Genomic DNA, 13563 nt, shown 5'->3' on the forward strand with positions numbered 1-13563 from the left:
AAAATCTCACCAACCAAGGTAGATGGTGAGTGGTGGAACAATTGTTGTAGTTTGCAAAACCACTCAATTAATGCGCTTGTTTTCCTCAAAAATTGTGTTTACGAATGCATTAATTGCAATGCATGCATGCATAAAGTACATGCATTGGTCAATTTTCTCTTAATACTTGCATGTAATGATTTATTGCACCTTGATATCTGAACATGTGATGGGGAACAACCAAATTGAGACTTATAAAATGGGAAAACTAAAATTTTGAGATAAGCCCTATAAACCAGAAAGGAGGGAGTAAAAGGATAATCCCTCCGTACCAGTGCATTGCCTGATATATTAACTCAAGTACTAGGCACGAACAAAAAAAGTATGGAGTACTAGGCACGAACAAACGGGCTCAATTCTGTGCTCATCCTGGTGTAGTAGTAGTACTACTAGGCAATGCAGTTGACGGGTGACATTGACGAGCGGCGACCGAGGGAATTGAATCGTGCTCGGCACAGTAGGTAACGTTGTCTAGTTACTAAAGCATCCCTCCGTTGTTCATCGGTAGTCATTATGGACCAGGGACATGAGGGGAATTTCCTAGGGCTGGAATTCTGGCCGCCAGATATTTCGACTTGAAACGCTGAGGCTCGACTGGTTGGGGTTGCCTAATGTGCGTACCACGCACGCCACCGAAGGACACAAGCCCGTTTTTTTAGGATCAACACAAGCCAAGATCTGGCTGGTACGCCGTTGGGTCCTACCATTTGAGAATACGAAAGGAACCTTTTAAATTGCCGAACGAATCTATGTGTATTACAATACCCGTATTTTCCTTGCAAATACTAATCTCAACGTGGTAATTGATTTATGACGAGTCGTTGAATTAGAGTGAATTTTTGATATAGTGATCTCAACGTGGATTTCACATTTCATGGTATCCCTAGTAAGTTTTCCAATGCAAATTCAAATTTAAAAGATGAACAATATGGAGGTGAGAAAACTTTGTATGTATCAAGCATATGACCACACACACACACACACACACGAACACAACAACAATCCAATAAGTATAGTGCATCTATTTTTCCAACCCATGCATGTATGACACGAGTTCAAAAATACTCCTTCTATTCCTAAATATTAGTCCCTTAGAGAGTTCAACAAGTGACTACATATGGAGCAAAATGAGTGAATCTAGACTCTAAAATATGTCTATATACATCCATATGTGCTAGTCCATTTGAAGCCTCTAAAAAGACTAATATTTGGGAACGAAGGGAGTAAAATGTAAGACATCCATGGTCCTCAATTCAATATTTAAAATGAACATGAAACTGAAACATGAATATTAAGTCTAGTACTAGAGTACATGCAAATGTTGTGTTTAGGCGGAGCTATGATTGTCGGGGGTCAACCCCTCGACCTTAGATAAAACTGTGGAGCTCTGTTTAGGGTTGTTTAGATTATATTTGTTCCCACCCTCCCAACCACCGATTGGTTGTGCACCCCCACCCCTCCTTCCCGGGAGAATATCATGTGCCCCCATACCTTACATGCTATATGCCGATACGAGTTGCTTGGAGCTTGTAGATCTGAGATATAGCAGCTCACATGATGTGTCTTAATTTTTTGCAGGAAACCTTGATGAGTTTGAGAATTGTACACAATTTGTACAAAAACTACTTAGATGCCCTTTGATCCCATATCCAACGACCTCGAAGCTCGTATCACTGTAGCATCTAAGATGAAGGAGGACATCATATTCTCCTGTATGTAAGAATATCATGTGCCACCACACCTTAGATGCTTTGGTGATGCAAGCTCTTCGGAGGCGTTGGATTTTTGACCCAACACCTCCTCGGTGGTTCGAATGGTTTTTTGCAGAAAAGCCCCAAAAGAGTTCGGCCACTGCTTACAAGCACAAAGACTGCTTAGATGCCATTGGATCTCAGATCAAACGACCTCCAAGCTCGTATCACCGTAGCATCCAAGCTGCGATAGCACCTTATGTTTTCTCGCATGGGAGAGTATGAGGTGCTCCCGCACCGTAGATTCTATGGTGATACGAGTTCACTGATATCTAACGGCCCACAGTAGGAGGTTTGAATGTTTTTGCAATATATGGCTGATAGAGTTTGGGAAATGCGCAGAAAGTACAAGTACTATGCATGTGCCATCTGATCACTGATCATACGACCTAGATGCTCATATCACCGTAGCGGGTAATTAAGCTACGGGGAGCACCTAATATTAGCACCGGGGAGCCATTGGATCGAAGATGCAGCGGCACACACGAGGCCTGAATGTTTTATTTGCAAAAAAACTTTGGAGAGTTTGGAAATTGCACATAATTACAAAGACTACTCCCAAGCCATTGGATCTAACTTCCAACGGTGTAAAAACTCGTATCACCATAGTATCTAAGCTGAGGGGTGGATGTGATATTCTATGCCGCTGTCATTTTTGTTCGTAAACTTGCAAAATACGTATAACTCGTGTCATTACTTGTCTAACCGCGCAAAGTGTTTGTCCAAAAAAACCATCCTACACTGAAATATCGGAACAACACACGGGGGTCCCACTTGTCATTAATCAAATTTGGACCTAAAACTAACAAATCTGAAAGACGAGATTCGAACTGGCAACCTGGACTACAAAGCGTAAGTCGATAGCCTAAAAAAACGAACGGTTGTTGGCTTTGTCCCATAACTTGATTTTATACAGTACTTGCGTTGAGTAGAGTAGAGGGAGTGCCTCTCAACACGTGCATGACCGTTGTCTCACTTACGGGTGGTCCCAGGTCTGCGATCTCAATCTCTCTTCTCTCCATCGTCTAACCTTTGCACGGGCACACACGAAGAGCAGCGCTAGCTTGCCGTGGTGTTATTACAACTAAAAAAGCTTGGAAAATAGAAGAATCGCCTAGAACAAGAGACGTTGCGGCTGGTCGAGACGGAGCTAACCGTGCCACGTTTGCATGATGAAGTTGTGTGGCTAGTGGGGTGTTTTCGACCGACTGGTTGGGTCCCGAGGTCAAACCATAGGTACTACGTCTGATACAGTATATTTTTACACACACATTTTTCCTCCGTGCCGAGACGTGGCACACCCTACCCGCGGTTTCGGGGTCCTCCCGGGTGGTGCACGCATATATTCTTCCTGACGTGGGATGCCCTACCGTGCGTTTTTTGGGTCCTCCTCGGTCATAGCGCCAAAGCAAGTAAATGAGTCGTCAAATCACGAAAGACCACCTTTCCCACTGAGCAGTGAAGCACGGTGGCTAGCTAGTTGGGCTAGTTCGACCGATTAGCTAGGTCACCGCCACATTTGTTTTTTCACCCCTTTTTTTATCTACTTGCCGGCAGGTAAATTTAAATATCCACCGCGGCATTGCTCTGGTGTTTGGGTGCGGCAGGATTTTAAATTTTTTGATTGACGGGAGCAGGCGCGGCAGGATTTTAAATTTTTTGATTGACGGGAGCAGGCGCGGTAGCAATTAGTCACGATGACTCCGCCTGAAAAACCCACTGCTCCCTGATGTGAGAAGTCATCGACTGGTGTTTTACCGTGGTGAAAACCAAAAGATTCCCCGCTCCTCGGTTGGCTCCCTCCGCCTTCCCGTAGATTGCATTGCCTTTTAGCCGTTTCGCCCACTTTGCTTCATCTCCCCATTGCTTCTACTTGGTGCCATGGCGGCGCGGCAGATCATGGAGTCCGAGGTGAGGCTCCTAACACAGGAGCTCCATGCCAAGGATGTGGAGCTCAGGGCCAAGGACGTGGAGCTCCGTGAGCTCAAGGAGGAGAGGAGTGCCATGCTCCTCCGTTATGTGCGAGAATTCCCAAAGCTTCAAAAGCGGCAGACGTCCACCACAAAGATGCTCGAGGCGTCGGCGGCGTTGCTGCGGAAAGCGGGAGATACGATAGGCCGTCACGGGAGCCGGCTGGAGCGCGAGCGGGCCGATCGTGACGAGGTCCAGGATCGCCTCAGCCACTTGGTGAACCAAGTTGCCATGCACGTGTTGCGGCTGCGTGATGCCTACCGTCGTGCCAGCGCGACGATGCCGGCCGTCGAGCTAAACCTGTTCGACCACCCGGTCGACTTCAATGAGCTGCGGCTTCCTGACCTGGTCTCCTTCTTCACCTATATCTCCAAGGAGCTGAGCCATCTCCGCGCGATGGTGGGGGCTGAGCTAGACAAGGAGGGGTTGCGCACTGCCGCCACCGTTGCCGGGCGAATCCTTTCAGGGCTCCGTCACCGGAATCCATTCGTGCCATTGGACGCCGTCTTTGACGAGCTGGCTCCCGTCGACCGGGAGCGGGCTCTGCGGGCGGTTGCACCCTGCATCACCAACGCCGTGCGCCTCGAGAAGCAGAGGGACTTCAGTGGTGTTTAGGCGCCCTCTGCATGGGCATGTCCATGTCTCGGCGCAACATGGCCGTTGGATCAAACTCAGATGATGCAGACATGTCACTGTAGCACAAAGCGTGTGGGTGTGTTTGGTTGCATTCTCATCTCAATATAGTTGTTTCCTCTTCGTGTATTTTTGTCAACCTACTAGTGTGGACTCATGCACTCTGCCAAACACCCAAAAGTGGGTCGAGAAGGGAACTTTTGCTCCCATCCCGTGCACCCTTCATACACCCTGTCTAACACTATAGGATGTGCTTCATATGGTTCATGTTTCATGGAGTACTGTAGCACCGTACTCTCCGTGCGTTGTGGACCTGGTTCTGTTAACATTGATCTCACCATTCATTCTCGACCGGACAGTCGAAAAAGCGGTACTATGTTACATATAGGAGTAGTTGACATGCGCACAACACAGCAACAAGATTGTGTAGTACTGACGTATGAACCACTGCACATGCCTAGTAGTAGGAGCACTGTGTATGTTCAAGTGGCTGCCGTGTTTCGCACTCCTCCATCATAAGAGTGGAAACGCTTGTTGTAATCATTTTTTTCTTCAGAATGAAAAACAGTGGACACGCCCTACCGTGCGGATCCTCCTCTAGCCATGCACTAAATTACTCACTTTCGCCGACGTGTGGGACAGCCAACACATGGGTCCACCAGCCATGCACTAAATTACTCCGTAGTAGAATGATGGTAGACTACCCCGATCGAACCGCCGCAATAATGCCCAATGAGCCGTCAAATCACAAAGCCCCCTCCTTTCCAGCAGTAAGTTGGACGGACGAAGCAACCATCATTTCACTCTTCTCTCTCAGCTTCCTCTCTTGAAGAAAACCCCCACTCGCTTTGCTTCTCCCTCATCTCGTTCCTCCTTTCACTCTTCTCTCTCATCTTCCTGTCTTGGATGGAGGCCGGAGCACCGGCCGACGTGATGTCTATGGCTCTAGCCAAAACCGTCGAGGCTCATGGTACGAAGAAGCGCAAGCACCCCGCCGAGACTACCGCAGACAAGCTCAAAGCCATCGCCCTGTCCAAGCCCCCCTCTCCGGGATCCCTCATTAAGCAAGTCTAGGTAATGTCTCTTGTTGACGATCTTTTTCTCGATCTTGATTGTGTTTTTTCATCTAACATGCAGTACTAGTACTGGTAGTACAATTTTCTGGGTGATCTTGCATGTGAATTTAGTGTGCCAAATGACGGTTCTAAATTCCTCTTTTGACCAAAACATGCGAGAGGTTGACACTGATTTCTTATAGATTACTTTCAACTACTCCCTCTGCCCCAAATTTCTTGTCTTAGATTTGTCTAGATACGGATGTATCTAATACTAAAATGTGACTTGATACATCCGTATCTAGACAAATCTAAGACAAGAATTTTGGGACGGAGGGAGTACTTTATGAACATCAATGCTACCTTTTAAGAGGGTATATTTGCCTCAGTAAATTGTGTTATGGATATTGTGTGTAATCCCTCTTCTCTCATGCCTTTGAAGACATGTTCTAGTGTCTTTGTTCACTCATTTCTATGCGTATATGTAGTCATATATGGAGTATAATATCGAAAATCATCTTATATTTCTGAACGGAGGTAGTAATGAAATATGGTTTCTGTTTGAATTAGAACCAGGTCCGCGGTGGAGATGAAGTTCTCAAAGGCATGCCGTGTGGACTGGAAGACCTGGTGATCAGTTCTACTGCTAAACTATCCAGCTGTTGTGTCCTTGTCGCCATGTGTCCTGAACTAGCGTTTTCCTGTAGCATTGTTGTCAGGCGTGTTCTCGAGGTTGTACTTGACCACAACAATTTCCTGGTTGTGCCTTCGATTACGAAGGGTGTGGTTCTTGTAAAGCTTCCCAACAAATCTGATGTAGTATGTCTTCATCATCATGTTTATGAGTGGAAAGACCACTCTGTTAGGTTCTCCAAGGTTGACAAGATGGTGATGGTGCATGTGGACATCTCACACGAAGTCCATGGCCTAGTCAGTTATGTGGGGTTCATCCCATAGGTCGGTGGCAAGAAATAGTCTGCAGAGTTTAGTTAGTGCAACTTTGCTTGTCTGTAGTAAGTACTATTGTTCAGTACTTGATTTGTGTTTGTGAACCCTGTATTGTTTATCAATACTGCCGCTTTTGGTGTGTGGTCAGTCCTGAGAACGGTCTATGTTAATGTCTGTCCACTCAATTCAGTCTGTACATTTTGAAGTATCCAGATCATATTTTTTCTGAGGACGGTTTATCAATTATGGTTACACTCCAATATCTGTATGCATTGAAGGGTTTATCGCACCCACCAGGATTTCCAGTCCCATGGATGTTCGGTCCATACGATTTGTCACGACCTTTGGACTGTCCTGCTTGTGGGAGTAGGCAGGGCCCCTGCATGCCACGTGTAGTTGGACAATCAATCTTCTGTTTACTACTTCAACATAGTGATTTCCTGGTAAGGATTCACTCGTGTCACATCAAGTAAATCTTATTGATTTACTGTCTAAATCGTATTGATTTAATGTCATGTTTTCTTTATTTTCCTGCAATTTTACGATGCAGGTTTTGCCATGTGACATTCATCACAGAATTAACCATTTGGTTTGCTCTACGATGGCTTTTTTTGCAGGTTTCACTTCTTATGTCGTGTCAATAACGAAGGCATTGTCCATCACTTATATTACTGGAAAAAATTGGATCAGTCTATTGGCTGAGTACAAGCTGAATCCCTATGATGTACTGCAGTTTGGTTTAACAAAAATGTCACAATTAGTCCTTCTCGCGTTTAAAAGAAATGAAGAAAAAAACTGGATCACGGTCACGAATCCTAGTCAAGTTAGAAAGCTGATCATAGCAGACCAGACACGGTCGCCGCTGTCTCACACAGATCGAGCACCGGCAGTTGCTCTAGCACTGACAGCGGCAGCAGCTCAGTCTGATCCAGCTAAGGATTCGGCACCGACCACGTCAGCGGATTAGTCTGATCTACCGGAGGATCGGGCATCGACACCGGCACCAGCTCTACAAGGAGCACCATCTCCAGCAGCAGCAGCGGCTTCGGCACCTGCACCAACACTTGCACTTGCATTTGGTCCGGCCCGTGCAGTTGCACCGGCAACAGACTGGGCTGCAGTTCGCACTTCATATACCAAAGTCCTTACAAAAATGACATGTCCACCTTCTTGGTAAGCATTGGCCGCCCAAGTGCTTCGTTCTATTTTCTTTCCATGTTGTTTCACATGATTCACTGTGTTGATCTAACTGTTTGGGTATGTCTTCTTGTTTTCAAACAGAGAATTCCTAGAGCAATGAGGGAGTCCTTCAACAATCCGGGCGACCGCGGCCAAGTTTCTCCTACCATGCGCAGCCTTGGTGTGAATGAACCTGCTCAATATACCGTAAGTACAAAGGATGGTCGCATGATGATTGATGCTAAAGGATGGTCAAGGTTCAAATCTAAATCATATCTTGCAGTAGGGGATGATGTCAAAATCGAACTTTCTCGGCAAGGAGAGCTGGTCCAAATCAACTTTGAAATTCTTCAGTAGCAGCACGCAACTGCCGAACTGATCTATCCTCCGAGAGATTTTGATATTATAATCTGGCATGGTGAAACAAGTGTCCTGTGTGTATAAGTAGTACGACAGTATTATTTATCACATGGTATATCATTGATAGAATTGCAACTCTGATTGCTGGTTAGGAACTGTCGTTCGATTTCATTCCAACAGCTGTCGTGCTTTATTCAATTTTGTGTATTCGCCTTGTGACAGCATCTAAAACCAGCGCAGTACCGATCGCTTGCAACATGAAAAGCGCTGAGGTAGAACACATGGGCCCCCAAACATGCAGGGTCGGCCTGCGGCCCAAAGTCCAGAACCGTGAGCCTATCTGAGTATTATATTCTCAGCTGAACCCCCATAAAAAAAAGCTGAACCCCCATAATGCCCGTGCGTTGTAGAGGGAGTATATTTCTCGGCAAGGTGAGCCTGTGATATAAAAGATTTGTATATTTCTTTACAGAGGGAGTATCTCTCTGTCAAAAAATATATTTATGTGTAACTAGTTACTCCTGTCTTTCTACTTCCTTTCGCTGATATGTGGGGCAACCGGCAATGGGGTCCACATGCCATTTGCACAAATTAGAGTGCACAACTTCACGGTAGACACACCCCGGTCGTAGCGCCGCAGTAATGCCCAATGAGCCGTCAAATCACAACCCCCCCCCCTTTCCAGCTTTAGCAGTAAGCTGGACGGACGAAGCGGCAATATTTCACTGGGCCTGAATCCCCTTCTCCCTCGTCTGCTTGTTCAGAGAAAACCCCCCCTCGGCGATTGCATAGGGTTTTCTCATGGAGAACCAGGTACGAATTCTTCATCCATCCCCGATAAATCCAAGTCCCTTGGTCGCAGGTAATCCTAGGATGGTAGCCGCCGCCGTTGATGCATTTTTTTTCGTACTGAATCTAGTGTGTTTCAGTTGCAGTGCCCAAAGTGCGAGTACCCTACAGATTTCTGTGCCCACGGCGAGACGCCACACTTGTTCCTTCTCATCCTACCACAGCATTTTGAAACGCGCATAGTATGTTCCTTGAATCCTCTTCTTTATCCGGGAGGGTGGGGTTTTTTTGAACATGCTGTGTTCTCATATTATTTTTCCTGCAGTGTATTATTTGCTCTGCCAGAACACATGTACTCAAGATGGTCGGCCTTGCCATAACTGAATACACTAGTTTAATGGTCACAGTGAAGACAATCCATGGATATTGCTTCCGAGTTGGGTTCCTGAACCAAGAAGATCGCTGCTTTTTTTATGGCCGAACTTGGATAAACTTTCTCAAGTGTTACGGATTGAAAGTTGGCGCATGAATGTTGATGGAAATAGCAGAACCTGGTCTCATCTTCACTGCGATCTTCCACCCCGACGTCGTTCCAATTGTTCATCCATGTTAGTTTTGTATCTGGTTCTTGCTTGTTGCCTCGATTACTTCTTAATCCACCTATTATGTCTAACTAATCACAATTTAACTTTAGAAGTAGCAACGAATCTCTCACGAAGATGCTACTTCTAACTAATATTGTCTTATAATTGGTGGCACGTGTAGGTTTTTTCAGAGTTAAGCAGTCTGCTCATTTGTTACTCTGTAATAACTCGGCTGTTACTAATGGCACTGAAGTTGGCTGGATCGACATCCACATGTTCCTACACTTTATTGATCGTCTTGAGGTCCTTGTGGGGCGTTTCAATGGTGGAAGGCCACGTGGGATATGTGTGCCACTGCTGCACTCGTTGAACAGGTCCAACTGTGTCGAGAAACTTATGGTACGAGCTGTTTTCTGTTATATATGTTGTTCATAAACTATTGCTTATACACAGTTTTACAGCTGTGATCTTCTTGAAACAGGAATTGTCGAGTTCTATTGTTCCTATACAGATGCCTGACCATGGTCGGGTCAGACTTGCGCTTGGTCACAACATGATGTTTATGTCGACCTACTCAATTCCCCTTGGAGGCGAAAAGATACTTATTCGTGGGTGGTCTTAGATAATGAATGCCCGTCCATCTTGGAGAATAGGACAGAAGATTATGTTCATGCTTTTCCATGGCTCTAAAGCAAATATCCTGTTTATTGACCATGTTGTGAGATGAAGCCGCTTTCAGAAGGTTGTGGATGTGCGGGGTGGTGCCTGGGCCTTGTCCTGGGGCTTGGCGGCCTCACCCTTGGTTAACTGTAGCCTGTAGGCAAAGTAGCACTGTTCGAGGCGTGCTTTGTACGGTTGAACCTGTATAAGTACTCATACTGCTTTCAGCTTTGGTTGTTAAGTGCCCCTGCTGGTTTCAGTTAAGGTTGTTAAGTACTCCTACTGCTTTTACAGTCTGTCGTGTTTCTTGAGTATTGTCTTCCTCCAGCCGCCAAAACCAAACCAACACCGGCGGGGCCGCCTGCTTCCGCCTCCCACGGCTAGCTGCGCCTCAGCGCACGCATCGCCGCCCCACCGTCACCTAAATCGTTAACGCCCACGTCCTCCGCGCGCTTTGGTGCGCTCGCCGCGGCGCCGCCCTCTCGCGTTGTCAACATGGTCAACAAACAACCGGAATCGGCAGAAGTACATGGAGAGGATGACAGTAGGGGCCCACCACGTCAGCGTATGGAAAAATAAAATGCTTCCTCCTAGTGTTTTCCTGACATCTGGGACCCACGACATTGTGAGTGTATATAGTCAATAGACAAGAGAACAGCACAAGATCGGCTGACACCTAGGACGTAGCTACTCGAGCAGTATTTTTTGTTTGGTATTGTTGAGACGGAGCAGGGTTTGAACTGGGATGTGGCCTGTCTAGCCCAGGCTTATATTTTATGTTCACCATGTGACCAGCCCAGCTATTGTTTCTTTGTGCAAATGAGCCCAGTTTATTTTTTCTGAAGAATACCCAATCCAGGCCTACTTATTTTTCTACACCTTGAAAGTAATATGAAATGGGTTGTAAATATAAAAACAGATGACAAATTGGCAATTACTTTATAATTTCTGATCTTTTCACATTTTCAGATTCCTATTTCACTGGGCATTAACCTAATTCAAATATATCTTCAAAGTACTTTAAATCTGGCTCGACATTTCGGTATTAAAAATAGTTTGGAACCCACAGAAATATGCGAAATTGGCTCTGGCCAACCAAAAAAAACGACTGCAATAAATTGCATAAGAAGTTGCCATGAGCTATATATAAATTATTAAAAAAAGAGGGAGTGGTCTGACTTGTGGGCCTGTTTAGTTGACGCGTATGCAAGATTTTTTTAGTTATTATATACTACGCCAACAAATGATTCTAGCAGACATAACCGTTGGATGTCAATCCAACGGCCGTCGTGTTTCTTCAATCTCTGATCTTCTTGCTCCAGCCGCCAAAGCAGCGCCGGCGGGACCGCCTGCTCCCACCTCCCATGGCCGGCTATGCTGCCGCACAGGCCTCAGCGCCCCCTACTACTCCCACCGCTGGCCAGGGCATCCCTCTACTCACCCACACCCCCTGTTATTCTGCAGCGACGGCATCCTCACACCGCAGCCGAACCGGTGAATCCTCGTACTCCTCTCCGTGCGGGCTTCCACTGCCGCGTCTTCCCCGGCTCCGCGTCGTCCCCTTCCTAGGCCTCGCCGTCGTCCACCGCCGTGGTGCTCTCAGCGCGGCGTGGTCAATATGGTCAACGACCGACTTCCATCGGAAGAGTACTTTACATGGAGAGGCTGACAGCTGGGTCCACGGCAGCCGCAAGGAAGTGCCTCCTTATTATGCGGAAAATAATTATTCCTCCACCTGACATCTGGGACCTACTGGACGGGCCACCAGTATTTCGCGAAAAAAATGTCCCCCCGCTGTCAGCTCGGACCCACCGGAACTGCCTCCTTATTACGCACAAAAACATGAATACCCCCTGCTAGCTGGGACCAACCTTGGTGGGAGGCTGACTTGTGGGCCTACTAAGTTGACTGGGACAGAGGCCTTTGTCACCTTTAGTCAATATATGAATGATTCTAGCTCCAGTGACCGTACGATGTCCATCCAATGGCCGTAGTGCTTCTTCAACCTCTGGTCTTCTTGCTCCAGCCGCCCAAAGCAGCGCCGGTCGTGTCGCCTGCTCCTGCCGCCCGTGGCCGGCTGTGATGCCGTAGAGGCCTCACCGCCCCCTACTACTCCCACCGTTGCCAAGCCATCCCTCTACGCACCCACACCCCCTGTTATTCTGCGGTGACGGCAGCCTCACACCGCAGCCGAACGAGTGAACCCTCATACTCCTCTACGCGTGGGCATCCACTGCCGTGTCTTCCCCGGCTCCGCGTCGTCCTCTTCCTAGGCCTCGCCGTCGTCCACCGCCCTGGTGCTCTCGGCGCGGCTTGGTCAACATGGTCAAGGAATGGCTTCCATCGGACATGGACTGTACGTGGAGAGGCTGACAGCTGGGTCCACGACCGCAGCAAGGAAGTGCCTCCTTATTACGCGCAAAAATAATTATTCCTCCACCTGACAGCGGGGACCCACCGGACGGGCCACCGTATTTCGCAAAAAAAATGTTTCCCCCTGTCTACTGGGACCAACCAGCTACATCTTCGCACGCAAGGAAATGCGTCCGAAAAAAATGATTCGCCCCCCTAACTGCTGGGACCCACCAGCTACATCTTCGCACACAAGGAAGTGCGTCCGGGCAAAAAAAAACCAAAACGATTCGCCCCCCTGACTGCTGGGACCCACCAGCTACATCTTCGCAGGCAAGGAAGTGCCTAACAGTCGGGACCCACCTGGTCGAAGCATACGTACCGTTGTCATTCTGGTCGCGAACGTGTACGGACATACTAGTTGATGTAGAGGCGCGCACGTGTCGTAGTAGAGGCGCGCACGTAGCATGTACACGTACGTACAGCGGCAAGGGTTCAAGAAAGAAAATACGGCCACGTGCGTGCATACGGGCAGGGTGTCGAACGCCTACTCGTGCATACGTACATGGCTAGGTCGGAACGGAGAAACAGCATCGTCGTCATGTTGATGGGAAGGCAACGGAATGCGTCGTGTTCATCGGGAGGCAACGGAACGTGTGGGAGCCAACCGGCTGGGTCGGAACGGAATGCGTGGTCGTGTTCATCGGGAGGGCTTGGACGGAACAGGCGATGGAAACGAGGCCTGGCGTACCGCATAACGGAGGAAACGGACCTCCTACGTTCGGAACGGGGTCCTGTTGATCGGGAGGGGTGTGGCGTACCGCAAAACGGATGAAACAGACCTCCTACGGTCGAAACGGGGGTCCTGTTGATCGGGAGGGGTGTGGCGTACCGCAAAACGGACGAAACGGACTTGTGTTGGAGCGCTACGGTCGAAACAGGGGGGAGGGGTGTGGCGTACCGCAAAACGGGACTCCACGGGATACTGTTCATCTCCATCGTCGACCTCCTCTAGCCTCCACGGGCTACCGTCGACCTCCTCCAGCCTCCACGGGCTCCTGTTCATCCAGCCTCCACCGCGCGCTACTCCACCGGCTACTGTTCAACCACCCCTCCATGGGCACCCCTCCACCATCTACTGTTCATCCAGCCCTTCACACCACAGGGTCCTGTTCAACCACCCCTCCACGGCCACCCCTCCATCGTCTACTGTTCATCCATCCCTCCACACCACGGGTTCCT

Source organism: Triticum aestivum, chromosome 6B, assembly GCF_018294505.1.
Source record: "Triticum aestivum cultivar Chinese Spring chromosome 6B, IWGSC CS RefSeq v2.1, whole genome shotgun sequence".
NCBI classification, from domain to species: Eukaryota; Viridiplantae; Streptophyta; class Magnoliopsida; order Poales; family Poaceae; genus Triticum; species Triticum aestivum.